Source organism: Cavia porcellus, unplaced genomic scaffold, assembly GCF_034190915.1.
Source record: "Cavia porcellus strain 051 isolate PalLab524CR breed Dunkin Hartley unplaced genomic scaffold, mCavPor4.1 scaffold_30, whole genome shotgun sequence".
NCBI lineage: Eukaryota > Metazoa > Chordata > Mammalia > Rodentia > Caviidae > Cavia > Cavia porcellus.
The window spans coordinates 20,876,424-20,904,078 of record NW_026947513.1 but is presented as its reverse complement, the minus strand read 5'-3'; the positions used below and the strand labels follow the sequence as shown (position 1 = coordinate 20,904,078).

Below are 27,655 nucleotides of genomic sequence, written 5' to 3'. Positions count from 1 at the left end.
TCTGGTCACCAGCCTCTCTCCTTGAACAAGAGGACACTCCAGCCATGTTGCCTGTGCACCCCTGAAGCAGTTCACAACCTTTGGGTGAAAACATTAAATCCCATATTTTTCTTTGCCATAACTGTAGCTCTCTAGGCTGTCCATAGGAGTACCTGACTGATGCTTATTAGAAAAATATTAGGAAGGAAAAGGGAATCAGAGCAAGAATTAGGAAGTTAAACTCAGGATCCTCAGGTCAGGACTCACTTTCTGAAGGTAAAAATATCTTGAGAGCAGATTGAGTCTGATGTGACTGTGGCAGCCAAAGCCCAGAAACACCAAATCAGGCCTTGTGCCAAAGGATGGTAAGCGAGCCAGAGGGTTCACTTACAGTGGAAAGGCAGAACCCCAATAACCCCAGGAAGAATCAGAGTGGAGGGTGGACGGGCGCCAGCACCCTCTGGGTATCTGGAGAAGCGAGCATGGGGAGTAAGGAGAGTAAAATCCAAAATCTCGTTCCATCTGACAGTTTCCGCTGGGAAGGTGCTGGGGAGGAAAAAGTATCTGAGAGTAATGAGGTGGAATGGGGGAGGCAGGGCACAATCACAGGCTCTGTAAGAGACGGACGTGAGAGCAGTGTGTGCAGGGTGGCAGGCGGGCAGGTGCGCTCACTCTGGAGGCCTCGTGCTTCTGGTTGCTTCTCTACACTTAGTCACCCGCCCCACTTGACTCTCGTGTATGCAGAGGGAGTAGCAACCAAAGTCGGGAGCAGTTCAGACGTCAAACATTCAAAACAAAGAGCTGACCAGGTTGCGGTGTATCCAGCAATGGATACCCACCCAGCCAGCCAGTAAGAGGAATTGACCATTGATACACAAAGCAGCAGGCTGAGCCTCAGCATGATTGTGTGAGTGAAAGAAGCCCCCTCACCCCCTGAAAAGAGAATGCGTACTTTATGGTTTCATTTGTATGAAATTTTAGAAAATGTAAACTAAACTAATTTATAGTGAGAGAAGGCAAGGATTAAGGGATTATTCAGAGGCAAGAACCACTGGGAGTTATGTGCACTGTTTTTATTATATTGGTAGTTCCAGAGAGAAAGAGAGAGAACCTGGCAAAATTTATGTGTTTAAAATATGAACGTCAGTTATGCCTCAATAAGGCTGTTTAAAATAACTTCTAAAAATTTGTACTGAGTGCCAGCCAAAGGTTTTACTTAATTCATGAATGGTGAGGGGACCAGCAAGATACCTAAGGGGTGTCTAGGACAGGCTAGAAACCCTCCAGGATGGATCACCACGCCACCAGGAGGCACTGCTGAAAATTAAATAATCCTTAGGAGAGCCTGTTAAATATTTATCTAGTGTAATTGAAGAATGCACAATCTTTTTTTCTTGTCTCTCTACTCCCAATGCTTAACCCTTCGCCACGCTGTCCCTCTACAACCTCAAAAACCTGCCACACTGCAACCCAGCTCATGCTGATAAGTTGGTATGCCATTCCCTAAGCACACAGGGTGAGCGAGGCCCAGCATGTGACCGATCAGGCCTCACCCTGCCTGCCCCGCTCCCAGCTAGGCCAGGCTCAGTGCTCCTGCCCAGCTGCCTTGCTAAAATCTCCTCTTTCCACTTGATTTCCTTATATTGAATGGGCCATTCCCTCCACTGTATACAGCAGCAGCCTGTGGACATTACACCTGCTGCTCTGAAGGACGCTGTGTATAACTGGGTGCTTATTTGTATATCTCCTCTCATAAAGAAACAAAGTTTACAAGGGAAGTACATTACTCATTTTGCTGTTGCTGGGACAAATACCTAACATATAAACCTTAAAAGAGAAAAGTGAATTTCGGCTCGTGATTTCAGAGGTTTGAAGCCATGATCAGTTGACTCGATTGCTTTTAGACTTATGGCAGGGCAGGAACGTCATGGTGGAAAGATGTGGTGGAACTGGACTGCTCATCTCATGGCAGTTAGGAAGCACAGAGAACAAGGAAGAGCCAGGGAGAGAGAAAGAAACCAGCCACAAGAGTGTACCCTCCCAGGTTACCCCCTCACCCCCACCCTCACCCCTCCCAGGCCCAGTGAACCACTTCCTCCAACCAGACCCCCCTTCCTAAGCGGCATGTTCAGCTGTGAATTCATGCTGGATTGATCTGACTGGGTGCACTTCGAGATCTGATCACCTTCTAAAAGCCCTGTCTCAGAACATCGGAGCCTTTTGGAGGACATTTGTTATTCAAATCATAAGTTACTAGATTTTTTTTGTTTGTTTTTTGGTACCAGGATTGAACTCACAACCTTGTGCTTGCCAGGCAGGCACTTATGCCACTATGCTAAATCCCCAGCCCTAGACTGACTTTCTTTTAGTTTTTTATGTAATTGACTTTGAGATTGTTTTGTCATAATTCGTACGAAATAGTTCATGACATAATATTCATTCTCATATAGAATTAACAAAAATTTCATACAACAGTACTTTCCTTCACTACGTGTTCTGCCTTTCATTTTTTCTTTGCTGGTCTATTTGTTTAATTTTCCAAACACTAATTGTAAGCACTAGTTGGTATGACTTTATCTTGCCCAACTTTCCCAGATGATTTGTGAGCTATTTAATACTAGTGTTTAAGGAAAAAGACTCCGTAAAGCTTCCCATAATTCCAGGACCAACTATGTGCAATTCCTGTTCTCAGAGAGAGCCCCTCACACAGGTCAGCACTGTAGAAGGTGCCAGCCATCCTGCTCATAATGTTCTGGGAGCGTGAAACTCACGTTGTGCTCTATACCAGTGAGCTGTAAGAGGGCCTGCATTTCTGGAGCCTTCCACCTTAGAAAACCCCGGAGAATGCTGTTCTATAGATTCTGGGCGATAACCTGATATAAACAAGTTGTATTATCGTAAATCAAATGAAATTTTAGATTTTCATTAGCTTGGTGCCTCGCCTCTATATCTTCTCTGCAAAGTGTTATATTCCTATGAACATAGTTTTCATTATACAAATAAAGTTATAAGTGATGATCCCATGAGGATAATATCATTGTCTTTTTGTATTGTATTGATGAACAACACTTGTATAGAAAATTGACATGCCAGTTTCTTTTGAAATTTTGCATCTAGAGAACATCATATTTTAAAGAATTTGCGTGCAACAATGTGATTAATAGCGCAAACCGTGTAGTTGGTCATATTTCCTCTTTGCTAAGAAGTTTCAAGTTAAATTAATTTCTCAATTATAATTATTTTAGATGAAGCTATATGACATTGCCATTTTTGTGAATCAGAAATGGTTGAATAACTCCAGCTAATTTTTAGTCAATTTATAGAATTAATTCCTCTTCCTTCTACTTGGTTTTATATTTTACTTTTCTAATATAAACACCTGCTAGAATATTGCCTTTTATTATAAAACACTATAAATAAACCAAGTCCAGTTGTAATGTTCCATTAATGAATAGTTTGAAATGCAGGTTTTCCCTGCCTACCCTGTTGTTCAGTAATAGAGAACTACTCCCCAGCTGGAAACATGAGTATTTTGAAGTGCTCATTCTTCCCTGGAGACACCTTGAATGGCTAACAGGGCAACAAAGTTAGAAATATACCTTTACAACCAGTTAATATTTATTGACCACTCCAAAAGACATTTTTGGTTGTCTACATAAATTAGGGAATAATAAGTAATGTCACAGAAATCACCTAGGCCCTCAAGGTACTTGCTCACTGAAATAGTTTTCTCCTCGACCTGGAGGCCCATTACAGAGATCAGCAGTGCTTACTAAAAGTGTTGTATCTAACCGATGGTGTGAAATTTCTCAGTATGTTTCCTCTAAAAATTCAGTGGCCTGGAGTAAATATCTATGCCCCTTTCTTAAAGAAAAATGTTCTAATTTATCTTGTATAGCTTCTAGCTTAAGAGTTGCTTTGGCTTTTTTATTGATATAAGAAAAGTTATAAAAGATATTTATTAAGGAAGATAAAACTCACTAAGTGTTGAAAAGTTTTCTTTTAAAGTAGAAGATATTGTATGTACCTGTACTGTACAAATTAAAGTGTTCAGAGAGAGAGAAAAAAAGATGGTACATATTGTAAGTCTTCAAAACTTAAGTCACTCTTAGTTATAATGTTGCTAAGCATTCTGTTAAATCTTGGAGCCCTTCTGCTAAAGATTGTGCCAAAGAAATACGCTAAACAAAGAATAAAGAAAGTGGAAAAGGCTGTCATCATCGAGAAGGCCACTATAATTTTTTCCAGCTTTAAATTACCATTTAGACATACTGATTCCTGTTATTTTGAAGTGATGTGACGGAAAATTGACCGTATCTTTCTCAGCCCTCACTCAAGGTGTCAAGATGAAGTGCTTTCTCTCCCTCTTCCTTTATCTACTATGGCCCTGTCTGCTTATCTGAGGGTGCATTAGGTGTCCAATGAGTAGGTCCCCATCATGTCAGACACTGCTTGGTCCCAGCGATGCAGGCGGAAACGAGAACTTCCTGGTCCCTGACCTCATGGGATGTACCGAGTGAAACAAACAAGTAATTATATGGACCCACTTGAAGCACTGGGATACAGCTGTGAAGTCCTGTGCAAGTGTCACATGACGTCACCGTCCTTGTGACTTAGTCTGAGCTCCGCCTGTTCTGTTAGCCCCCCATCACTATTTTTGTCAGTCAGGTCAGGCCAGCTTATGCTACAGTAACATTTACCCAGCCTAAAACAACTCGTTTCTTGTTCACTGTCTAGTGTAGTTTGGCCAAAGACACAACTTTCATGCTAATTGGCTTGATTCTGTGTCCAAACAAAATGTCCCCAGCCATAGTTAAAACTCCTGCCTGGCGCTGGATGACCCTTACCTCTTTTGCTCACCTTTGATTGACCAAAGCCAGCCTGACTTTGAGAGGTGAGTATACCCTTTCCCCAGGAAAGGGACTGGATATTCCCAGTACACCATTCCCTGTGGTGTCTTTCTCCTCTGTGGTCTGTAAATTTTAATAGTGCCCAGGCTTTTCAGCCCTTATTGTCACTCAACATTTCAGGTGTGTGTCTCTCTCCAGTTACAGTGTGAATTCCTGACAGCAGCTTGTTTACCTTTCCTTGTGTATGACTGAACAGCAAGTTGTCCATATACTTGATGGTTAAAAATACTTGTATTATATGGAGGGGAAAATGAAAGGAGAGTAATCAGCACTGTGGATAAGGTTCTCCTTATACCCTTAGAATTTCCTAAGAGAAAAAAAAAGAATTTCCTAAGAGACTGTGTATGTGATCTTCTTTTGGCCCTTTTAAGAGCTTAGCTTAGCATGTATTAAGAGGTCCTTTTTACAGATGAGAAAACTGAGATCTCAGACTTTAAGTGGCTTGCTCAGTGTTGCACAAAAAGTGGTTGAAAGCCAGGTATAGTAACGCATGTCTGTAATGACTGCTTGAGGGGCTGAGACAGGAGGATCAGCCCTGAGTTCAGGGCCAGCCTGAACTACATAGCAAGACCCCATCTCAAAAAACAAAACCAAATCCAAAAAAAGTGGTTGAGCTCTGTCTGAAACTTTGAATTCTGACTGCTGGGCCAGTTCTTGGCCTCCTTGATTTCATTGTTAATGTGGATTCCCCAGTTTTCTGCTGATGACCACACAAGGAAAGGGCAAACAAAGGATTCAGAAAAGGGGTTCAAATCTTTGGTCAACACAGGGCTGTGTCTCCTACATACAGGTCCCAGGGAAACTGAAAGATGCCTGTCTGCATCTTGCAGCTTGTCTTCAGCAGGTCAGTGTATTCATGTCCTGTAGCTGTTGTAGCAAGTAACCGCAGACATCATCTTAACAGAATTTATTTGCACACAGTCTGGAGGACAGTAGTTCCACACTAGTCTTCTTGGGCGGAATTGCGGGTGGCAGGGTCGCAGCCCTATAAAGCTGGAGGAGGGAATCCATTGCTCAGCCTTTCCCGCTGCTGCTCCCCACCAGCGTTTCTCGGCTGAGGCCACTGTGTGTCAGCCCCTCATCCATCTTCACAGTGCCCTCTGTTCTTCCAGCGTGTCATTTCTGTGTGACCCTCAGGACACTTACTTAGGATTGGCTTCATTGCCCACTTTGACAATCCTCACAGCATAAGCCATGGCTTAGTCACATGTCTAAAGAACTTTTCTCCTGAAAGGTAGCACTTGGCGCTTCCAGGGATGAGGCGTGGTCTGTGTGGTCTTGTTAAACCTGCCACAGTTAGCACAGCGGGGAGCCCTGCTGGTCCCAGGCTATTTCTTACCAGCTCTGCTCCTCCGTCCTCTGCATCTGACTCTCTCTCCCCCAGAGTGGTGCAGGTGATGTGTTATGCTGGAAGGATCTCTAGAGTCAGGGATGACCCTGGTGGGTCTGGGATCTGCCTCTCTTTGGCCACGTAGGAAGTTTCTCCAGTTTCTCCAGGAAACGTACGCCTGCCGTGCCTCAGTGTCCCCTGTCTGAAGAGAGAAACTTTAGAACTTCTTTGCAGCTAGCCTGTGGGAGGATGAGTGGGAGGGGGCCTGGCACAGGCAGCTGGGCACTGAGAGCTCCCAGTGCAGAGCCGGTCCCTCCACACCCTGCCCTGCTCAGCCTCCCTAACCTCCACCTGCACTGTTGGGCACAATGGCTGGTGGCAGAGGCTGCACCCCGACATTGCTGAGCACCTCCTCCATTAATTTCTCTCAGTGAAGTTAAAAACATACGTTTATGAAATAATTTGTCATCCTTTCCTAGAAAGGTTATTTCATTTCATGGGTGAACAGTCTGTTGCCAGAGAACTGTGTCTTCTCCCAAAATGATGTATAACATGATGCGGTGTGTTAAGTGTTTGGACATTTGAGTGTCTTTTTCTCTCTGCAGTTTGACTGGAGCCTCATGTCACATAGAGCATATTAATTCATACTCCATTGATCTCAGGAGATGTACGTGGACACTGCAGGCCAACTGGTGCACGCTGACCTCGTATTTTCTCATTAATGTGAAGAACCTGATATATTGGTTGGTGTTCGTATATTCCAATCCATATTAATATGGATTAAATCCTAGGTATTTAGCAATAAATCTTGTAGTTAATAAATATTTCTAGGAAACAAGGTTATGAAGAGAAATAAATAACTATAATTGCAAGGTAAGAATAAAAGATAACAAACCAAGAAACATCAGAGCCATTTTTCTCTCAAAAGTTTTTGTGATTTCTCAGTATCTTCATTATCTGCCTTCAGAATCTAAAAGGCTGGCCTAGATTGCTCATGCAACAATCTCTGTTATATTTAGAACATCTTTATCTTATTACAGGGTAGTAAGTAAAGGATAGGAAGTGCTATCTCTGATATAATGATGTGAGGAGATTATGGTGCAGATTTGTGAAGAACTCTGGAACCCACACCAGGCTCGGTGATCTGTTAGTTCTGTGATCTGTTAGTCATGTCTGCCATGGTTGGAGGGTGAGATGAAATAGGGGTGTCACGGTATTATTGCTGACAGGCAGTTATGAAATGTGCTTTCCGTAGGCCTTTCCACTATCAGGTTTTCCCTAGCATCATTGGTTAGTAATAACTATTATAAAAAATAAAAATGATCACTTCTTGAATACTCACCATCATACAGTGTCTAAAATTTAGTAATTTCTTGATGAATTACCAACTGAAGCAAGAAAGGCATCAGAGAATTGTTTTCCTGGAGTCCCATGACCATGCTTACACAGAGAAAGTTCACTTTTAGGAAGTCAATCAGGAAGGCCCTAGTTTATAGCTTCTGCCTGGTAGGCACTGATCAGAATGGCCAAGAACACCGAATACATTCCTTTGGGTAAACAGCCTCAATGCCATGTTTGAATACTAAATCTTTAAAACATTAGCATTGTCTAACAACAGACACATAGTGTCTGCAATAATGCAGACTTTTGCTTTTGTTTGCCACACCACTGAATGGAGCAGAGTAAATACGTAAGATTGGAAAACCAGCTCTACCGCTGTTTGTATTCTTGGAGGAGTTATTTATCCCTCTCTGTATGCAGTTTGCTAATCAGATCACCTCTCAGGAGTGATGAGTGATTCTTGTATGAGTGGAGAACAGTGTCTGACACATAATGGTTAGTGCACGGTGCTTTTGCCCCCAGTTTTGTTCCCGTCCTTACTGCTGGCTTCTGGCCCCTGCAGACGGTTTCTAGCCTTTGCCTGGGTTCAGCCAGTAAGAGATGCTGGAGGAAGGAGGAGGAAGGAAAGAGCACCTGTTCCTTTTGAGGTTTGGGTTGCATCACCTGGGGTTTCCTCAGAGCTCCAACTGCCTCCGCCACCAGCCACCAATGATACAGCTTCTCCGAGTGGCTCTAGCCCGTGGACCCTGGTTCTGCCAGCTCCTCCTTTGGGCCCTGCAGCCCAGGGTAGTGGCAGTGGCTCCCTGTGGTTGCTAGTACCTCACTGTTCCACTCACTTTTTAGCCCTTCCTTCACCCATGTCACCAATTCTATCAAATCCCCTCACTTCTAATATTTAGAGCAGTTTTGTTTCCCTGATGTGCATTGCCGATCAATACTGGTAAGTATTACTGTCGTTGTTACTATTATTGTTATCATCCTTGTCTGATATACTAAAGAGGAAACAGAGGCTCAGGAGGTAAAATGAATTGAATAGGATCCCACAGCTGTGAGGTGAGAGCTCCTGCCATAAAAAGGGTTTTATTAACCTCTCCGCCTTTGGAAGGGTGGCAGTCTCCAGGTCTAACATGCTAAATTTTAACTCCTTGTCTAAGGACCACTCTCCTTTTTGGACTCCCTGGGCTAAGGATGTAGCCACCCCACCTGGAAATGGGTCCTTGGGTGTCACACACTATTAAAGTTGAGACTGACCTCAAACTCGGGGACTGCGGCACTCTGGAGGTTACAGGTGTTGAAAGATTACCTTGGTTTGGCTCATGTGTTAAAGGCTTGGTCTCTCGCTTGGTGGTACTGGAAGGGTGGAAACCTTTAAAAGATGGGGCGTGGTAGAAGATCTCTAGGTCACAAGGGTGTACCGTGAAAGGGGACTCTGAGACACTAGCTCTCTCTTGCTTCCTGGGCGTGGGTGAGCCGTGGTCTGCCGTGTACTCTGCTGTACAGCACTGCTCACGGTAGGTCCACAGCCGTGGGGCCTCTTGTGGGCTGCAACCTCCAAAACCATGAGGTTTCTTTATAAATTGAGGTCAGATGTTTGGTTATAGTTGCAGAAACCTGGCTAACATGAAGATCATTGGTTACAACCAACAGAAATCAGTATGAGCAGTTTTAAAGCAAGAGACAGTTGGATTCCCTTCTGGATTCCTGAAACAGTAGGGGCTGACACATTTTCTTTTTTCTTGATGTCATTCTTTTCCCTAATTCTTAGTTTTATATAATAAAGAATGATTACATACTTCTCTTTTTCTGCCAGTAGTAGAGTTTTTTGCTAAATTTCTGAGCGGAGAGGCTATAACACAGCAGAGGCCAGCCGTCCACATTGATCTGATTAACTGATCTGAGACTCACCTCATACAAAATGCCAGCTAGAGGACACTGTTGCCACTTTGTGAAGGACTAGTATTTCCCAGAAAAGGGACCACGACAGACAACCTGCCAAGTATCCACCATAGAATTCATAGCAGGATTTCAGCTTCACTACGTAGGAAAATCAGCTGCTGCATGTGAATACCTACCATTCCCAGGCACGGTACTAGTTAAAGTAGATTTACTTTTTTGTTTTGTATTTTAGTCCTCAGAAAAACCTTCAGGGTCAGGTTTTATTATCTGCATTTTATAAATGACAAGAGGCCAAGGGGAAATCACACATTTGTGCAACATAGGGTTACACAGGCCACTAAAATGTTAAAGATCACTGCTTCTTGTGGGAATTAAAAGATAGCCACTCTGAGAGGCAGTCCTGGTTATTTTATACTGAAAGTCTAACTAGTGGCTTTGTGTGGTGGCACATGCCTCTAATCCTAGTATAGGGGAGACTGAGACGGAAGGATTGGTTTGCATTTGAGACCAGCCTGGGCTACATGGTGAGACTCTGGCAATCGATTGTTCAATCAATCAATAAATGGTTAAATATACATTTGGTGAATAGAGGAAAGTGGTACGGGGGAAAATGAAAGAACATGTATGTATAAAAAGTGGGTATTCAGAATAGAGCTCCTCAATAGATAAAGTAATAAAATGACTCTGGTTGTTAAAAGGACCAATTTGTCCAAGTGCACTACTCTTTAAAAATAAGGAATTTCCAGTACTGATTAAAAAAATTGAATAAAAATAAGGAAATTTGCTTGGGGCAAGTAATTTAGCTCCCTCATGGAAAATTCCTGCAATTTCTAAGATGATTTGGATTACTAATTTAGTCCTCTGAATATATCAGGAGTTTTTAAATATACATTTTCCATTCAATTAGTAAATTATAAATTCATTTAATTTATCATCAGTGCAGTCAAAAGTCATCAAAGTAGACTTTGAACTTGAGAATTTATTTCTCTCCTTTAGGTTAAGCCTGACACAGTACATATGTTAATTACTTTTTTGTTGCCAGGAAAAAATATCATCTACAAGTTAAAGAGGAGAAGTTTATTTTGGCTCACAGTTTGTAGAGGTTTCAGTCCATAGGTGGTTCATGCCAAAGCACAGCAGTATGACAGAGGGGCATGGCAGAGGAGAAACAGTTCATGGTAGGTAAGAAGCAGCAAGTGATCGGAGGAGGAGGAGGGATGTACATATACACAGGCCATGCCCACCGTGACCTCCCTCTTGCCACCAGTCTTCACCTCTCAACATCACACCCAGCTATAAACCCATCAGTGGGCTAACCCAGTATCACACACCCATGATCCAGGTGCCTCCTAAAAGCCCCACCCATGACCACATGAGGCTTTGGAGGGACATCTAGATATATACCATAGCTGTGCTTGTGCCATATTGTCCTGAAATTTTTAAATTGGGATTGCTTACTGCCACTGTATTATTGTATTCCTAAAAAGAAATTGCAAAGCCTGCTTTGATGGTGTAACTTTCTCTTGTCTTTAAAAAAGATATATATTTTTTTCTATATGAAGATACATAGATATATATTTGTATAGATACATTTTTTTCTTTAAAAAAAGATATACATATATACACATATATATGTATATGAATTGTATTAGTTTTCCCATTTTTGAACAAAAGACCTGACACAGTTTAGAAGGGAGAGGATTTATTGGCTCATGGTTTCAGAGGACTCAGTTCATGGTTAGGTGGCTCCAAAGGAGAAATATCAAGGCAGAGAGATTTGGCCAAACAAAGCTGCTCATTTCATGGAAGCAGACCACCGAAACAGTGCCAACACAGAGAGAGAAAGGCTAGGAACCAGATATAGTAGCCCAGAACCACACTTCCATGACCCAACCAGACACACCTAGAAGTGCTTTGTTAATCCTCTGGGAGGCTCTGAAACCAGTCAAATTGATAATCCAACTTAACTGTCACAGAGTAAACAGAATAGAATCTGTGGCCTGGTAGACCAAAGGTGCTCAAATTTGAGCACACATCTGAATCAGCTGGAGGTCTTTCAGCTATATCTGATCTTTCAAGTTTCTGAGAGTCTGCGGATCTGGGCTGGTACCTAAGAACTTGCATTTCTAACAAGTTCCCAAGTGATGCTAATTCTGTCCAGACCACTCTTTGAAAACTACTTCCTTAGGCAGCTGGAAGAGAGAACTTGCCAAGAATAGGCATAAACATTCTCTGTCTAGCAGCTTTGAGAGAAGGTGATGGGGTGGCAGATTTCAGTAACCAGTCTTTGCCGCTAGGCTTCACATTTTGCTAGGAACTCAATTTGAGATACAAGAGTTCCTTTCTTTGAGGTAGAAAGATAAAATACAAGGTTTAAAATTTCAAGATTTAGGAGGAGGCCTAGAAATGAGTACACATAGTTTTTGTAAAACTTGCCAAACATTCTTTTTCTTGAAGAGGATTGCAGATATTGTCTAAACTTTAGGTCCCACAAAACCTAGACAATTAACACAATTAACTGATAAATATGAAAAAAATGTCAGTTGTAACAAAACATGACTTTGTAGATTAAGCAATCAGGAATAAGGGTAGGGGACATTATCTCAGAAAACTTGAACCTCAAACCTTGGGGCTGGGGATTTAGCTCAGCGGCATAAGCACATGCCTTGTGAGCAGGCGGTCTTGAGTTCAATCCCCGGTACCGGTAAAAAAAAAAAAGGTTCAAATTTGGCTTCACTCCTTATAATTCAGTTCACTGTTTCCCTCTGAGCCCCTTTTGTCTGTAAAAAAGAGTTGTTAATAATAGCCAAGTCAGTATACTAACAGGGTGCTATAATGACATGATGCTTTAAAGATACGAAATGCTACCCAGTGTTCGAGGATACTAGCTATGCAGTGTAGTTCATATTAATAGAATGGCTAAAAAAGACCATTCTTCTAATTCAGGAGACAGCAAACTTTTTCTGCCTATAGCCAGACAGTGAGTATTTTGGGCTTTATGGTTAATTCCATCTGTCTTAGTTACTCAACTTTGTCATTTTAGGCAAATGCAACCTTATACAAGATGTAAACAAAAGCCACAGTGGCTGTTTCCAGTAAATCACTACTATAAAAACATATACAGTGTGATGATACGCCAAAATTGATCAGAAGTAACACTGCCCTTCAAATTAGGAACTTCCAGTTGATTGTGAAGATCAAATGAGTACTAACAACAATAAAGGCCGTCTTTGTTTAAACTGCTTTGGGGAGTACCAGGTGGCCTAGGGAAAGCAAAGTAGAGAGAGAGAGAAGGGCTTCATTAAGACAAAGAGAAGGCGTAACTCAAACTCCAGCTTGTTTCTTTGTGTGCTCCTTGGGACTAGAAGTAGTGATACTCACTCAACACTTTGGGACGTGGCCTCAACCACAAGGTCCAGCCTTATAACCAAGAAATTGAAGTGGCTCTATTTTGTGAACTAGTAATTATTATTTTTAAAAATGACTTATGTGCCCAGATTTGTGAATGTGGAAAAGTGTCCAAAGACAGTTTCCTATACATCTTAAAAGGGAAAGTAATCACGACCCATGAAGGAAAGTGCTCTAAATAGCCACAGATTTTTATGTGAACCTAAGTTTTCACTTCCCTGGAATAAATGCTTAGGAGTGGGATTGCTGGGTTGTACAGTAGCTGTACATTTAAGAAACTCAAAATGCTCTTTGAGGAAGCCACACCACACTGAAGCTCACCAGCGGAGTGGGAGAGTTCAGCTATTCAGTCTCCTTACCAGTAACTGGTGGTACCAGAGTTTTGTTTGAGAGTTTTTGTTGTTACTATATTTAACATTCTAAAATGCATGAAACAGTATGACTTTATGGTTTCACCTGCATTTCCTCAACAACTAGTGACGGTGAGCATCTTCTTGAGCTAATAAAAATGAGGTATTTTCTTTGGTAAGGTGTGTTTCAAACTTTGAAAAATTGAGGTGTTTATGTTCTGATTATTGTGTTCATTTACAGTTGTCCCAAACTGGGAACAAAGCACATAACCATTCACTGGTAGGTGGATAAACTGTGCATTCTTACAGTGGGATTCTCAACAATAAAAAGAAATGAACTCCTGATACAATCAACAGTTATGCTAAGTGAAAGATACGAGATGCAAAAGGCCATATACTATGTGATCTCATTCTGAAAAAGCCAAAATTATTAGAGCACAACCAGGCTAGTAATAGGCTGGAAGGTTAGGGAAAATACAACTTTCCCCCCACGGACTTCTCTGGCTTCACTGTGCTAACCTCTGCCTCCTTCCCAGCCACGGATTCAGTACTAATTGAAACTTGGCTTTCTGACGCATAAATACAAAGCTGTTTTTTCTGTAACTGTAATCATGGAAGTTACCAGTCAGTCACTTCTCCTGTTGTCCTCCTTTTGCCTTGCCCAGAACTCTGTCTTCAACCTTGAGCTTCCAGTGTTCCTGTCTTTTCCTGCAATTCTGCCTCCCAGGGAGAAAAGCCAGAGAGCAGGTTAGGGAGGGGGCTGAGATTTTTCAAGGAAAGTGCTGTGTTCATTCTATTAGGATTCTGCATCATAGAGGTTAATGATTTTTGCTCATCTCCACCCCCACCAACTGGCAGTTTGGGGATGTGGGAGCTGAGGGCTGGAGGGGGATAAATCAGACCTCTTGAAACAGTAGTCCACTGAGTGCCAGGGAATCGCCCACAGTCTTTGATCTAGTGGGAGGTTTTGTTTGCTGAATATTGCATAAAGAAAATGAGCTGTGCTGCCTGCCTAGGGCTTGGAAGTCTTCCACATACAAAGACTTTTGTTGTACACACTTATTATAAATAGCCTTTGGTTTTATAGGGCAGAACATGAAAACTTCAGGCCATTGGGCAAGAGAGTGTCTTTTTTTTTTTTTTTTTTTTTTCTTTTTCAAATTTTCTATGGGAGCTGAGTTAAAGAGATAGCTTGGTAAAACCTGGAGGTCTTTCAGATAAAGGTCATATCCTGATGTGAATGCAAGCCACGCTTCTGCTGTGTCTGAGAAATTTCATGGGGCTAGAGGGGTTTTCTTGTACAAATACAGTACATGTTACAGAGTCTTGTGGTAGCACCACTGAGTATCCAGTCCCATCAAGTAAGCTGAAAATATTACTCTTGTGCACAACTCATTGGCTTTGTCCAGAATCATTGTAGATCTGAATTGAAATCTTTATTTTGCTGTTAGTATGAATTGGATAATTTGCACCTGGGTTCTTGCTGCTCAAGGTGACGTCTCTAAATAAGACCACAGGTATCACCTGGGAGCTTTCAGAAATGCAGGCTCTGTCCCAGCACTTAGGAACCAGATCTCCGTTTTGATCAATACCCAGAGAATGCATTTGCACACAGAAGTTTAAAAGGTCATGAGGCATGTTAGGATCCTGCCCACATGTCCTGCCTATTCTAATAATCTTGTTAGAGTCCTTTATGACCTTCTGAATTGTATCCCTGTAGTGTGTTCCTGGTGTCCACGCAGATGTGAGTGTGAGTTAATGCCATTTTGCTGCAGATGAACTTAATAGATGCTCACTGTCAAGCTAGGGACCAATAAACAAACACAAACCCTCCTTCACAGGGCTGTGAGTGTAACGGGATGCAGAAAGGGCCATCGTGTTATATTGTCTCTTGATAGCCTTCACCACACGCACCACCCATCCCCTTCTCTGGAGACAGACTGCAATATCTAGTCCACAGCCCCCGCTGCCACAGCCTTTGTTTGGTCAGGAGGGTGCTGCTCCAGCCCTACTGAGTCAGGCTCTTGGGCTGGCAGCTTCACCTTAACAATAATTATGCACACTGTAATTTGAGAGCCATTGGCCTGGGTGTGGCTTTGATGGGTGCTAAAAAGGAATGTTTAGCTGTGGTCTCTTTGGTGTTTAAGGGATCAGCCAGGCTTTCTTCCTAGATTCATAGAGAATTTGAAGTGACTTCTTGTTCAAACCTGGTTTTTATCGTGGCTGAGATAATATAAAGACTTTGTGGATGATATTTAGGGGTAGTTCAAGTTCATATTTATATATTTTCTAGTAACTTGTTTTCCAGGAGCAAATTATAACGCTGTGTTCTATAATGAGTTAAGAGTGTGAACATTGTTATGACAGTCTCATGACTTTCTTGTTTAATGTTTATTCTCATCTAATCAAACAAATTGAAATTGGATTATGGCCGTTGCTCATTATAGTGGTTATTATCCAGTTTAAATGTAGGTCTGAAAGAAATAAAATTGATTTTTTCTATGCTACTTGGGGACATCATAGATTATTGGTATGCTGGTTGAATTTTCAATTAGGCTTACATGGGAGAAAGAAACGGCTTTTTTAAAAAATACGTTATTGCAGATAAACTGTGATACCTCATTCTAATTAGGAAATAAGATGACTTAAATTTGGTGATCTTTTGCATATTTTATTAAGCTTTTTATAAGGGTTTATAAAGGTTTTTGTTTAAAATGAATATCTTTAGGATCATTTTATTTTTAGAATGAAAAAGAAAATAACCTTACAACTGTTACTACACCAGTGACCACCTTATTTATCAGGGAATGAGCTATAATAGCTACCAGAATTTCACATACATCCAAACCTATTTTTCTATAAACTAAACCTTTTCTTAAAGGTTGCCTGCATTCTTAAACATCTGTGTGCCAGCCCTGTGTAGGTACTCACTTTCCTGATGTTAGGGACTCAGAGTTGATGTAACAGCAAGACAAAGATATTTTAGAAGCACCAGTTACAAAAGCAAAGCAGTGGTCCAGAAAACACAAGCCAGGAAAGACAAGCCCTGAGGAAGCCTCATGGAAGAGGTGACATTTGATCTGGATCTTCACTCATAAGTAGGTGTTTGCCAACTGGAAGTGTATTCTTTAAATCATAAAAGCATTACATGCTAATTATGTGGTCATTTAAAAAGAAAAAAGCATTAATGTACTAAATGTAATCATTAGTGAATGTGTTGCATGCTTATTATCTGTCAGAAAATGTGCTTGCTGCTCTAAATGGAGCAGGGAACAGCCCACAAGACTACCTAAGGTTTGATAATTTGACAAAGGACTCAGTACTCACTGAATGCTGCTACCCGCATGGTTATGATTTAGTACAGAGGAGGGCTGCAAATTAAAGCCAGCCCAGGGCAGTGGCACACAAGGCAGAATCCAGGCCAGTCCCAGCATGATGCCTGCAGCCATCCTCTCCCTGGGTAATTGTGGCCCAAATAACTTTATTTTGCTGAGCAACAATAGCACAGATCAGTGTCAACCAGGAATGCTCATCTAATCCTGGGCGTCCAGAATTTTAACTGGGGCTGCACCACACAGGCATGGTGGGCTTGTTCAGAGGGCTCATCTGGCACTGCAGAGATGGAGCCAGTGCTGTAGGGTCCTAAGCCTCAAGAGGATAAGGGTGCTGCTGACATGGAAGATTTTCCATGGGAGTCAGCATTTGGCCCAGACGGAGAATGAGAAGGATTGGCCAGGTAAGCAGTACAGAGAAAGACATTTCCCAGAAGGGAACAATTCATGCAAAGGCCCTGAGGCAGCAAGTAGCTCTGCATGTTTCATGGCCTGGAAGACAATGAGGCTGCAGCAGAGTGAGAGGAGAGAATATGGTTGCAACAGTGGCTGGAGAAAAAAACCAAGGGCTACGTCCAGCTGGCCTCAGAAAGCCTAAGGGTAACAGTGGACTTCATTTTCAGTGCATGAGAGCCACCATGGGGTTTCAAAGCAAGAGCACGGATGTTCATGTTTCTGATCTTTTTAATGGGTGTCTCTGTGGCTGCCATGAGCATGTGGACTGTTGGGGACAAGAAAAGAAGTGAGGAGACTGTTCAGAAATACTGTAACCACCTGATGAGAGGTGGTGGCTAGAATGGTTGGTGGCATGAGGTTAGAGAGGAGGACAAATTGAGAGAGCAGTAGGAGATGGCATTGGCAGGACTTGTCAGGCATGACTTTTCTGCCGGCAGACCCCAGCTGTCACACACTGCTGTCACCCTGTGGGCGCATCTGGTGGTTTACCTGATTTGTCGGCTCCACCCTGCTATAAGCAGAGAATCACATAGCCAAACTTCTTGAATTGTGTATGAGGAAGGAGGGATGGCCTTCAGGTGCAATCCTGGCAAGCCGGGCTGCCTCCAGACTTTGCAGTTCTGCTTAGGCTGCTGAATCCCAAGCTTTAAATCCAAGCTGGCCCCAAGTCCAGTCTGGGCTGTGGACCAAACATTGTGGCTGTCATAGCAGTTCATTATAAATAACTCTTGTAAATAATGGAGGTGTACTGGCCATCGCGTTAGATGAGTTAAACCATGCATTCCCTGCTGACTCCCATGGAAACCGTGCTGACTCCCATGGAAAAGCTTCAAGGTGAGCAACACCCTTCTCCTCCTTTTGGAGTTAAGACCCTGCAACACTGGCTCTATCTCCGCAGTGCCAGATGAGCCCACTATGCGTTAACCATGCATTGCCCAGCAAGACGACAGTTAACCAGAAAAGCCTAATGGAAAATTGCCAGCACAGAGCCCCGCACTTAGGAGGCGTTTTATAATTGTTGTAAGTGACTAGAGGTTTGGATCTGTTTTAAGATGTGGTCATTAGAAAGTTTCCCAAACACCTGTGGAGTATTTTACCAAACCCAGACACAATCTAGTTACGCACTCCCTTGGTTTTGTTTTGTTTTCCATGTGTATTTCCTATTTTCTGTCGCTTTCCCTGTGAAAGAACTACGTGACTTTTAAAAAAGCAGAAAACACACCTAAAGTCCTCTGCTCTTTTCACTTTGTTAATTGATCTATCAATTAATTTATTCATGCCCAGAAACAATTGGAGAAAAGGCGTATTTTGATCACACAGCATATAATCAGCAAAACAACTTGACTGTGCCTTTTAGATTCATATTTTGACCAATGGCTGGCTAGTGCTCATTTGAAATACTGTCTCTTGGGCAACTAAACACTTTGCTGCTTCCATGTACATAAGGGCAAGGGCTGTCAGCTAAAGACAGTGTTCGCGTTTGAGTGTGATCTTGGCTTCAAATCAGCAATAAACTAAAGGTGATTTAAGAGAGGTAGGGGTCACAGCCGTGAGTCGTGGTGAGCTATCATTGTGCGCTTTTGTCAATCGGAAGATAAGAAATACAGTTTTGTCCACAATCTGCTGCCTTTTGAAGCCTAGCTATTCAGATTTATCCAACTGCTGATCGGATCGGTTTCTGCTTTGTCTTAGTATTGCCGAGGCTTGCTGGCTGTGGGCTGCCCTATGTCCCTCAGCCTTCGTGCCAATGGGGTGAGAATGAACTTTCCAAGTCCTGAGAATCTAAAAAGGGAAATGCACGTGTGTGGACAGGAAGGGGGCCATGCCACCCCCTCGCTTTCCTGGGCTCCTCACAGCTGGGAACATCTGTTAGGAACATCTGGCGGGAGCACCTGGCAGGCTGGCGAGGCGAGGCCCAGCAACCAATGGGCTGCGGCGGCGGCGGTGAGGGCGGGGCGGGCGGCGGGGCTGCTGCCTGAACTTGAGAGCGAGCTGAGCGCGCTGCAGCTGGACCGAGCTGTGCCATGAGGCTGGCTGGAGCCTGTTCGCTGCCCTGCCGGGAGACGGAGGTGAGCAAGTTGGGGAGCGGAGCGGCTGCGTGCCTTTGTTTGCAGGCGTCTTCAGAGGTTGGATATAACGAGGTGGCCCGGAGAATCCGGGGGACAAAGGCTGCGCCCTCCCTCCCCGAGTGAGCGCTCAGCCGCAGGCCTGGTCCAGGGAGGGGGTGGTTGAAAGGGCCCAGGAGGGCTCTTTCTTCCTGGCTGGCGGGAAGAGTGTGAGGATGCAAGAAAGGAGGGAGGGAGAGACGGCTTTGATCCCAATTTACTCGCGCGGCAGGAAGCGGTTCCGTTGGCGCGCACTGTTGATGGTTTACGCTGGGCTTTTGTGACCCAGGCGGCGCTGTAAGATTGAGCAGGCTCGCCTGTCCCCAAGGAACGCACGTGTCTGTCTTCTAAATTAGCGCTGGGAAGAAGTATTACAGGGTCTCATTCATCCAGTACTTGAATTAAAATCAGTATCCTTTGGTGTCTGAAGACTGCTTTTCCAGATAATTTTAGTTATGTGATTTTCGAATATTGGTGTGACTTGCATGGGAGACATGCCTCAAATTCCCAAGCGCAGCCAAACTTACCCCATGCCTGCTCTTAGCGTTGAAAAAGTAGTGTTTTTGAAAAAAAAAAAAAGTGAGGATTTAAATATTGCTTTCAACACTTGATTAGATTCTCGGGGAATCTGTCGTTTTCTAGCTATTATCTGTTTCCCTGTGCCAGGGTTGTATCTCGGCATGTCTATCGACCCTCTAATTAATGTGTAGTCGTGAATCATTACTGCTTCGGATGAGAGAAGGCGGGAGGAGGCAATCCCATTAGTCTTTCTCCTTTTTATAACTCTGCAGCTGTAGCTCGGCTTTGACTTGGATCATGAGTGGAAGTTTCTGCCTTGCTCTCTTTTGGGTTTTCCTAGACGACTGAGCCATCTGTCCCCTCTCCATCCTTGCTCTGACACAAAAGCAGTTTGTAAGTTTTCTCCCTGACATTCAGACCTTTTACTTGCCATGAGAAAAGAATCATTAACTGTCCTGGGACCTTCTTCAAAAAGTCAGAAAAACAGTCCAGAAAGCCAGCTCTAACTCAGTAATCTTATGAAAGTTATCTCTGGCCATCTTCTTCAAAATGGAATGTAAATTAAATACTTAATGGGGAAAAGTCTTTCCACAAAGCATCAGGCCCTGTTGCAAAGAAGGTGCTGTGGTTCTTGGTTCAGCAGGGAGAACGCCACTTTGATGACAACTAGTCAATTTGGGTGTTCTGGCTTTTGAGCCGTGTCCTAACTTTTCAGCATGGAGATGGCTTATTTTAACAAGCATTTACTGAACATCTGCTGCCCGCTGGGCCTGGCACCGGGGATTCAGTGGTAAGCACAACAGGTAATTCCTGCTTCTTGGCACTCATGATGCTGGCATTGGGCCCGTTTCGGGCATCTGAGCCAGAGCGTTCCTGGACAACAGTATAGGTGACACTGAGGGTAGACAAAAAGATACTGCTTCTTACTGCTCCCCTGGAAGTCAGCTGAGCCCAGGACTGGGAATGCAAATCAGTGGAGCTCAGGTCCTCCCCACTCCACTGGGGGAGAGTGGATCAAACCAGTGTCATTCTGCACTGAAGTCAGTCTTCTCAAACTTGCTTGCTTCGATCATAAATAACTCTGAGGATCCTAGGTCCAGGGCTGAGTTCTAAAGAGCTTGAACATTGACATTGTTTATTTAGACGTGATAATTCTAGTCTGCTGCAAAAACTGTCAGTCATATAGTTTCCTATTCTCCCTGTACAGCTATCTCCCTGAACAGCCCCCTAAGAAAATGAATTTCATTATGTTCCACTGACTGAGTGAGTGTAGGCTCTGGAGTGTTAAGAGATTAAGAGGTTAAGGGATTTAGAGCCCAATCGGAAAGGCTGTATTTATTCTCTGTATACTTTTCATGAGTTTGGAGGAGGGGCTGATAGAACTTCTTATTCATCTGGGTGTCCTAACTTTTCCATACTGTGCTGCTATAGTAAATAGTAGCATAACTTGTTCATTTTTAAATGCTCATGTTGAACACAGGATGTGACATTGTTGAGTTTTAAACTTTTGAATTCCTTAAGTACCTGACACATGATGTTCTCCATAGATCACTTCTGTAAGTATTGGGTGAACAAATGAATCACTAGGTGAAAATACCTAATTGTCAAAAAAAAAAATCATCTGGGGCTGGGGATTTAGCTCAGCGGCATAAGCCCCTGCCTTGCAAGTATATGGTCATGAGTTTGATCACTGGTACCAATAAAAAAGAAAAAGACAAAAAAATTAAATTTAATTTAATTTAAAAATCATCTATTTAGGGAGTTTCATTATGACTATTGTGATGTTTAGCCTTTGTAAATAAGTCTGCTATTGACCATATATGGAGCATCTACATGTGTGTCAGACACCTTAACAAGTCACAAGAGAACGAGAGACAAGGTCCCTGTTCAAAGGAGCAGGAAACAAGTCAGAACAACAGTTCAGGAAGTAAGATGATACAGAACAACATAGATGATGCTGATTTCCTTGAGAAGAGTCGACAGCTTGGTTGAGCAGCAGAGTAAGTTGATTAGGGAGAGCCCACCAGGAGGCAGCCTGCATAGGCTGGAACAGTTAAACTGGGCCGGAGGCTGGGAGCCTAGTGAGAAGCACGGAGAAAGGTATGAGGGAAGAGGAGCACAGTGCATGCTCAAGGGTCAGGAGAAGGCCGCCGTGACTATAGCTGGGAGCAAAGAGGCCTGTAGTCTGTTCTTGGGTGGATGAGGCAGGCAGATCATAAGGTCCCTTGAACTGCAGTTGAAGGTTTGTGTTTGACTGCCATGGAAAGCTCTTGGAAGAGTGGTAATCAAAGGAATGCCATGTTCTACTTTATTTCACAGGGAAAGTAGAAAAAGATCTCAGGGAATGCTGCTAAGCGGAATGGATATTGGGGTGCAGGACATCCCGCTAGCCAGTCCTGCTCCAGGAGTGATCACACCGGAGAAGGCATGCAGGGAGGTGGTGGGTCAGGAAGGTGGTGGAAGTTAAACTGACAGGGTTGACTGTAGACGACTCAGGAAGGGGAGTGATCTAGGAATGAGTCATTGGTTATTTCTGTTGGAATTACACATTAAAAGAAATAATGACTGTTCAAGGACAGAGGTATTAAGTGCTGAAGACACTCACTTTAAATTTAGATTATGTCAAGACCTTGTCTTAATTTTTATTCTGCATTGTGAATGAGCAGACAGACCCACTGGAAAACTGTGTGTTTAGCCATTTTTCCAAGTCATTTTTACCCTTCAGTGGCCTGACTTTCCTTTTCAACTGGCTAGTAGACCTTAAGGATCAATATAAGGAAAGAAGCTGGGTGGTCCCAGCACTCAGGAGGCTGAGGCAGAGATTGCTGTGAGTTTGATGCCAGCTTGAGCTACATAAGTGAGTTCAAAGCCAACTTTAACTGCTTAGCAAGACCCTGTGTCCAAAAAAAAGGAAAGAAAATGTTAAGCCTTTGACTATGTGAAATTATTCTATTCCTCTCAGTTTGATAAGAAACCACTGATTGCGTTTGGAGTTATTTCACCTGAAGCACCCTGTGTAGTTTCAACAACTAATACTCTCTCATAAATAAAACTTGTCCCATAGGTATTTCAAATCAGAAAATTGACTCCCTCAGTAACTTAGCAGGAAATTCACTGAGCATTTTGGGAGCCAGAAAAGTTGTCTCCTATTTTTATAAGATAGAAAAATGAAATACAGGTGTTCCTTGACTTGTAATGGGGTTATAGCTCAAAGAGCCTATTGTAGCTAAACATACCCCACCCAAATGTGAAACCAGGGTGAGAATGAAGGAAGAAAAATGATTAAAGTCTATCATGTGCATATACAAATCTGCCAAATGACACCCATTAATCTGCACAGCCAGTACACACTAATACAAAAAAAAATTTGAAGGAGAAAAGAAAAAGAAAATATCCTGAGTAGAAAATGTATGTAATACTCTGTACTACTGAGCATCCTAGCTTAGCAACACAGTGCAGTATTGTTTCCCTTGTGATCAGATGACTGACTAGGAACTATGGTTTGCTGCTGCCCATTATCACAAGAGAATATGAGTGTTGTACTGCACATTGCTAACCTGGGAAGAGATCAAAATTGCAGGTACACTTTGGACTGAGTGCATATCATTTTCACACCATCACAGAGCTGGAAAATTGTCAAATGGAACCATTGTAAGTGGAGCACTGTCTGTCCTTAGTGTCTGAGGGCATCCTCTGCCCCCTCCTTTTAGCTATAGAATTATGAATCAGAAAGCATATGGCATCTTTGTCAGGGAAGTTTGGTTTTGAAAACAACTTTGGTTTGGTTTTACAAAAAATATATTGGTGCAGAAAATATTCTTTCTGGAGTATTTTGAACAGATGGGAAGAGTTCAGAAATAGTGAGGCTGCCAGCCTTTCTGATCTGAAAGCCTGCACTGGTTACCCTACAACATGTAAGCTTGTCTGGGGATGAATAAATTATGACAGTTGAAATAATTATGATAGAAGAAAAGCAGCTGCTGAGAGCACAGTTGACAATTGGGGCTGAGTTGGCCTGATTCTGTCATGTTAAAGCACATGTCTGTTTGCCAAGCTACCTGACAATGCTGTTTACAAGGAGTCTGGTGTGTTTTGGTTAATTCCCCTTCCTTGCTTGAAACACTAAAACAGTCTTAACCTACTGGTGATCTTTTTAAAGTGAAATTTCTGGGGCAAAGATCTATATGACTACTTTCACATGTCAGGCATTCATGCAAGGTTTTAGTTGAGCAAAAGGGGTTGTTTTGTTTTGGTTTTTCTTTGTGCTGTAAATCAAATTCAGAGCCTTGCACATGCTAGGCAAGCATGCTGCCTCTAGGCTCGAATCCCAGCCTTATCTTTTGGTTCTAAAGATTTTTCAGATTGGAAAGCTTGAGTTCCTTCATCTTGGTTGCCGTAGTTTGGATGTGGTTTGAGTATGGCCCTCAGGCATTCATTTGCTGTGCTGGAAGCTGGGCTCCTGGTCTGTTGGTGTTGAGATGACAGAACCTTGAAGGGTGGGGGCTTGGTCATGGGGGAAACAGCACAAAAGGGATTAAGGCTGGAAGTCCTGTGAGAGCAGGTTTTTGCATGAGCCCAGCACCTCTCCTAAGTGGTCTTTCCTCTTACACAAACCACCGTACCATCTGCTACCTTGCAGAACAGCCAAAGCCCTTGAAAGAGCTGAGCAGATCCCAGCACTCTACTCTTGTCCTCCAAACGATGAGCTAAATAAACCTCATTTCTGTATAGAATACTCAACCTCTGGGATATTGTTATAGTAACACAAGGTGAACTAATGCAATTAGTAGGATTGTTTCTAGACAGACCTGAAATTTGTCCACACTGGTAAGAATTATTCCACCATCTAAACCAGTCAGAGGGCTCCACACTTGATTTAAACTCTGGTGCTACTGTCTTAAAATTACAAAAATTTTGTGACAGGGAATTTTGTATTTCCATTTTGTACCGTGCTCTACAGTACAAACTATTTACTCATTGCGTGTCGGTGTTGTGTGCTACACACTTGAATCAGACCACTATCTAAAGCAGGGGTTGCGGCCTTTTCCTGTGAAGGCCAAGTATTAATTATTTTAGGCTTTGTGGACCATGTGGTTTCTGTTGCAGCTGCCCTGCTCTGAGAGTATAATAGCACACAAGCATCCATAGCCTGCACTGAAGTATATGGATATTGCTGGGCTGCAGTGGCACGTTGCTAACAAAATGGGCAGATCTGGCAGGTCAGAGCTTGCTAACCCTAGTCTAAAGGACCTGAATGGAACCCAGACCTTTGACTGAGGATTTCCTGTCCTTTGCAAGTTTCAAGGTTCAGTTACATCTAGCCAGCTCTGTAGTGTGCTAAAGTCCATCCTCAAAGAGAATTCTTGCAGGTGATCAGGGCTTTAACTCCACAGGGAGCCTCTTTTTTAAGATGGTTTGTTGATCCTAGTTGTCAAATATGGATGATGACAGAAGGCAGATTCAAATGGTAACAGTAGGATGGTACAGTGGTAATGTAGGTTTTGTTTTCTTAAGATTTTTTGAAATCATATTTAATTGAAAAGAAAAAACAAAATGCTGGAATAGGAGACTGACTACCTATAAAAACTCACCTCTTTAGAAAGAAAGAAGGCAGCTTCTGTGGGATTCCGTGTTCCTATAGGACAGTCGTCTGGCTCAGCTCCTGTGGGATGTATTGTCTTGGGTTCCCCAAGTAATGAGCAGTACAAATGTAAAAAAAATTATCTATGGAGTAGATAAATCTTGATAGCAATCAATATATAAGGGAAATTTATGTATTGATTTCTAGGAGCAGAGGCCCTTTTTCTCATTTAGACACATGTCCTGAAGAAAGAATCCAGCTAGGGGCCCTGGAATCACCATTGTCATTTTTGCTGTACAGATGATCAGAGTACAGATTTGCTTTAATTTCAAATACAGTCGCAAGAGATTACCGATCTGCCCAGAACTGTCTCCTGCCCATTCTGGTGAAATATATTTTATTAACAATTGTTTCAGATGACATGAAAATGTAACGGAAGCTAGTCATTTTTAAAGTGCTGTCTGCAATAAACAACAATAGGAGGGGAAAAAAAATCCAGCCAACTCTCTTTCTACCATGATCAGTAATAGAGAGAGAGTCCTCCGTTTGTCCTGTTCAGACTTCATTCAGTCTTGCAAAATGTTCATTGACTGCCTCCTCTGATCAAGGCAGAAAAGCGCCTCCACATCCTTGACTGTTTGGTGGAGGGAAGGCAGTGCAGTTTCCGATGACTGAGTGTGGATCTTGACAGGGGTCCATCCAGATGTCCTGGAGGTGGCAGTGATCTCAAGAAGTCTGCACAGGAGGACATGGGGGAGTGAGCTCTCCAGTCACTGGGAATAGTAAACGCAAAGGCTTCAAGGCAGGGATGAGCTTGTGTAGTTGCAAGCCCAGGGTATTGCAGGCTAGAAGGTTGGTGGTGAGTGTAAACCAGGGAGCAGGGAAAAGAATTTAAATCAAAACAGCATTAAGTGAGTGTTAATAGCAGCAGCAGTGGACAGAGAAAAGGGGAGAGCTGTGCCGTCTCTCCAGTGAGGGCTGAGGTCTTAAGCAAGGCCAACTAATCAGGGAGGTTTCCAGACCCAACCCAGACCACATGGCAGAAGGGAGCACCTCAACCCATTCAGTAGCTGGGGGCGATGAACAAGTTCACGTAAATTCCCAGGACCTAAGAGTCCTCCTAGGCAGTGAGAATTTGGAATAAAACTGGCAGGGCAGAGGACTTCCCAGGGACCTAGTGATGGTTGCTATGTGCCAAGAAAGGAGCCAAGCTGTGTAGAGGCATTCAATAGATGAGGGTTGCTATGTTGTCTTATTAGTAGTAATCAGTCTTGGTAGTATTGATGCTACTTTTCTACAGTTATTATTGGGGTACACAGAATGTCAAAATACTTGTACCTAGATGGAAACTAACAAAATTCAAATGAAAGCCAAGCATGTTACCTTCTGCATTGTGTACCCTGGTCTCCTTTTAGCTGCACAAAGAAATTGCAGGGGGCACAGTTAGAAGTGGCCATATGGTGATCATCCCAAGTCTTCTCAATCTAGAAACTGATTTAAGGCCTGGCTTATCCACAGGAGGCATCCTACTGCCCGAATGCATGAAGTTGAAGGGAATTCACCATAGGCTCTCCTTGGTTTGGCTTTGTATTTTGGGGATTGTGGAATTTTGGGTTGGTGGGTTTGGGTTGGGTTTTTTGTTGGTGTTTGTTTGCAGAATGTGCCAAGCAAACACTCTAGGCACTAAGCTACATTCCCCAGCCCATCACTGCAGTTCTGTGGGGTTTCCTGTAGAGGTTGGCCTGTTCCTGCCAGGGGCTGTACCCGCAGAGCGCTTCTTGCACAGGAGCCTCTGCGGGTTGTGGGAGCTGTCATCCTTTGTATCAGAGTCCAGGAGTTCACACACTCGTCTGCTCTAACAGAAGGAGCCCTCTGGGCATCTAGTGTTTGTATTTTCCCATCTCTGCTTTCAGCAGGGAAGCTGAGGCTTGCTAATTCTTGCTGTCTTCAAAGATGGGTTTTTTTTAAAAAGTACTCATTCCCTGCTTGCTCTTAAATATTCTTTTTTCCTCTCATCAGTAAGCTGGCTGGTAACTGTTGCATCTTCTCTCCAGTGGCATGAGAAAGTCTTTGTTTAGAAGAATGTGCCTTGAATTTCAGTAACCTTACACTGCTTTAAATCCTGGGGTTAACTTAACTGGGTTGGAATTCTGACTCCCTGGTCACCTGTTAATGTCTGTGACTCTGCATGGTACCTTGGGCGGGTAGGAGGGGAGCTTGCTTTGGAAAGGGAAGCACAGTTGGTCGCAGGCAGGTGTTCCTATCACGTTTTGGTCCTTGGAAGGACAGGCCGTTTCCCTGAGCTGAGGCCTCTGAATTCCACCAGAATCCAGATGGGAAATTTGTATCAATTTGGTATTCATTTCAGTTATGATGTCCTTCACCTGCAGGGTGCAGTTTCTACAGGGATCCAAAAATGAATTTCAGAATCAATGAAATTTTCCAGCT

The 27,655-nt window shown here is 43.0% G+C and overlaps 1 protein-coding gene across 10 annotated transcripts in view; it reads left to right on the top strand.

Moving 5' to 3' along the window:
* Apbb2 (amyloid beta precursor protein binding family B member 2) overlaps nt 1-27,655 on the top strand; it is a 304,656-nt gene that overhangs the window by 247,789 nt on the left and 29,212 nt on the right. The window contains exon 1 of one of the 10 annotated variants that reach the window (XM_013154280.3): nt 18,973-19,071. The exons of the other annotated variants lie outside the window; for them this stretch is intronic. The gene's annotated coding sequence lies outside the window, so the exon portion shown is untranslated. Of the gene's footprint in view, nt 1-18,972; nt 19,072-27,655 lie in introns of those variants that run through there. 10 annotated transcript variants of the gene reach the window in all.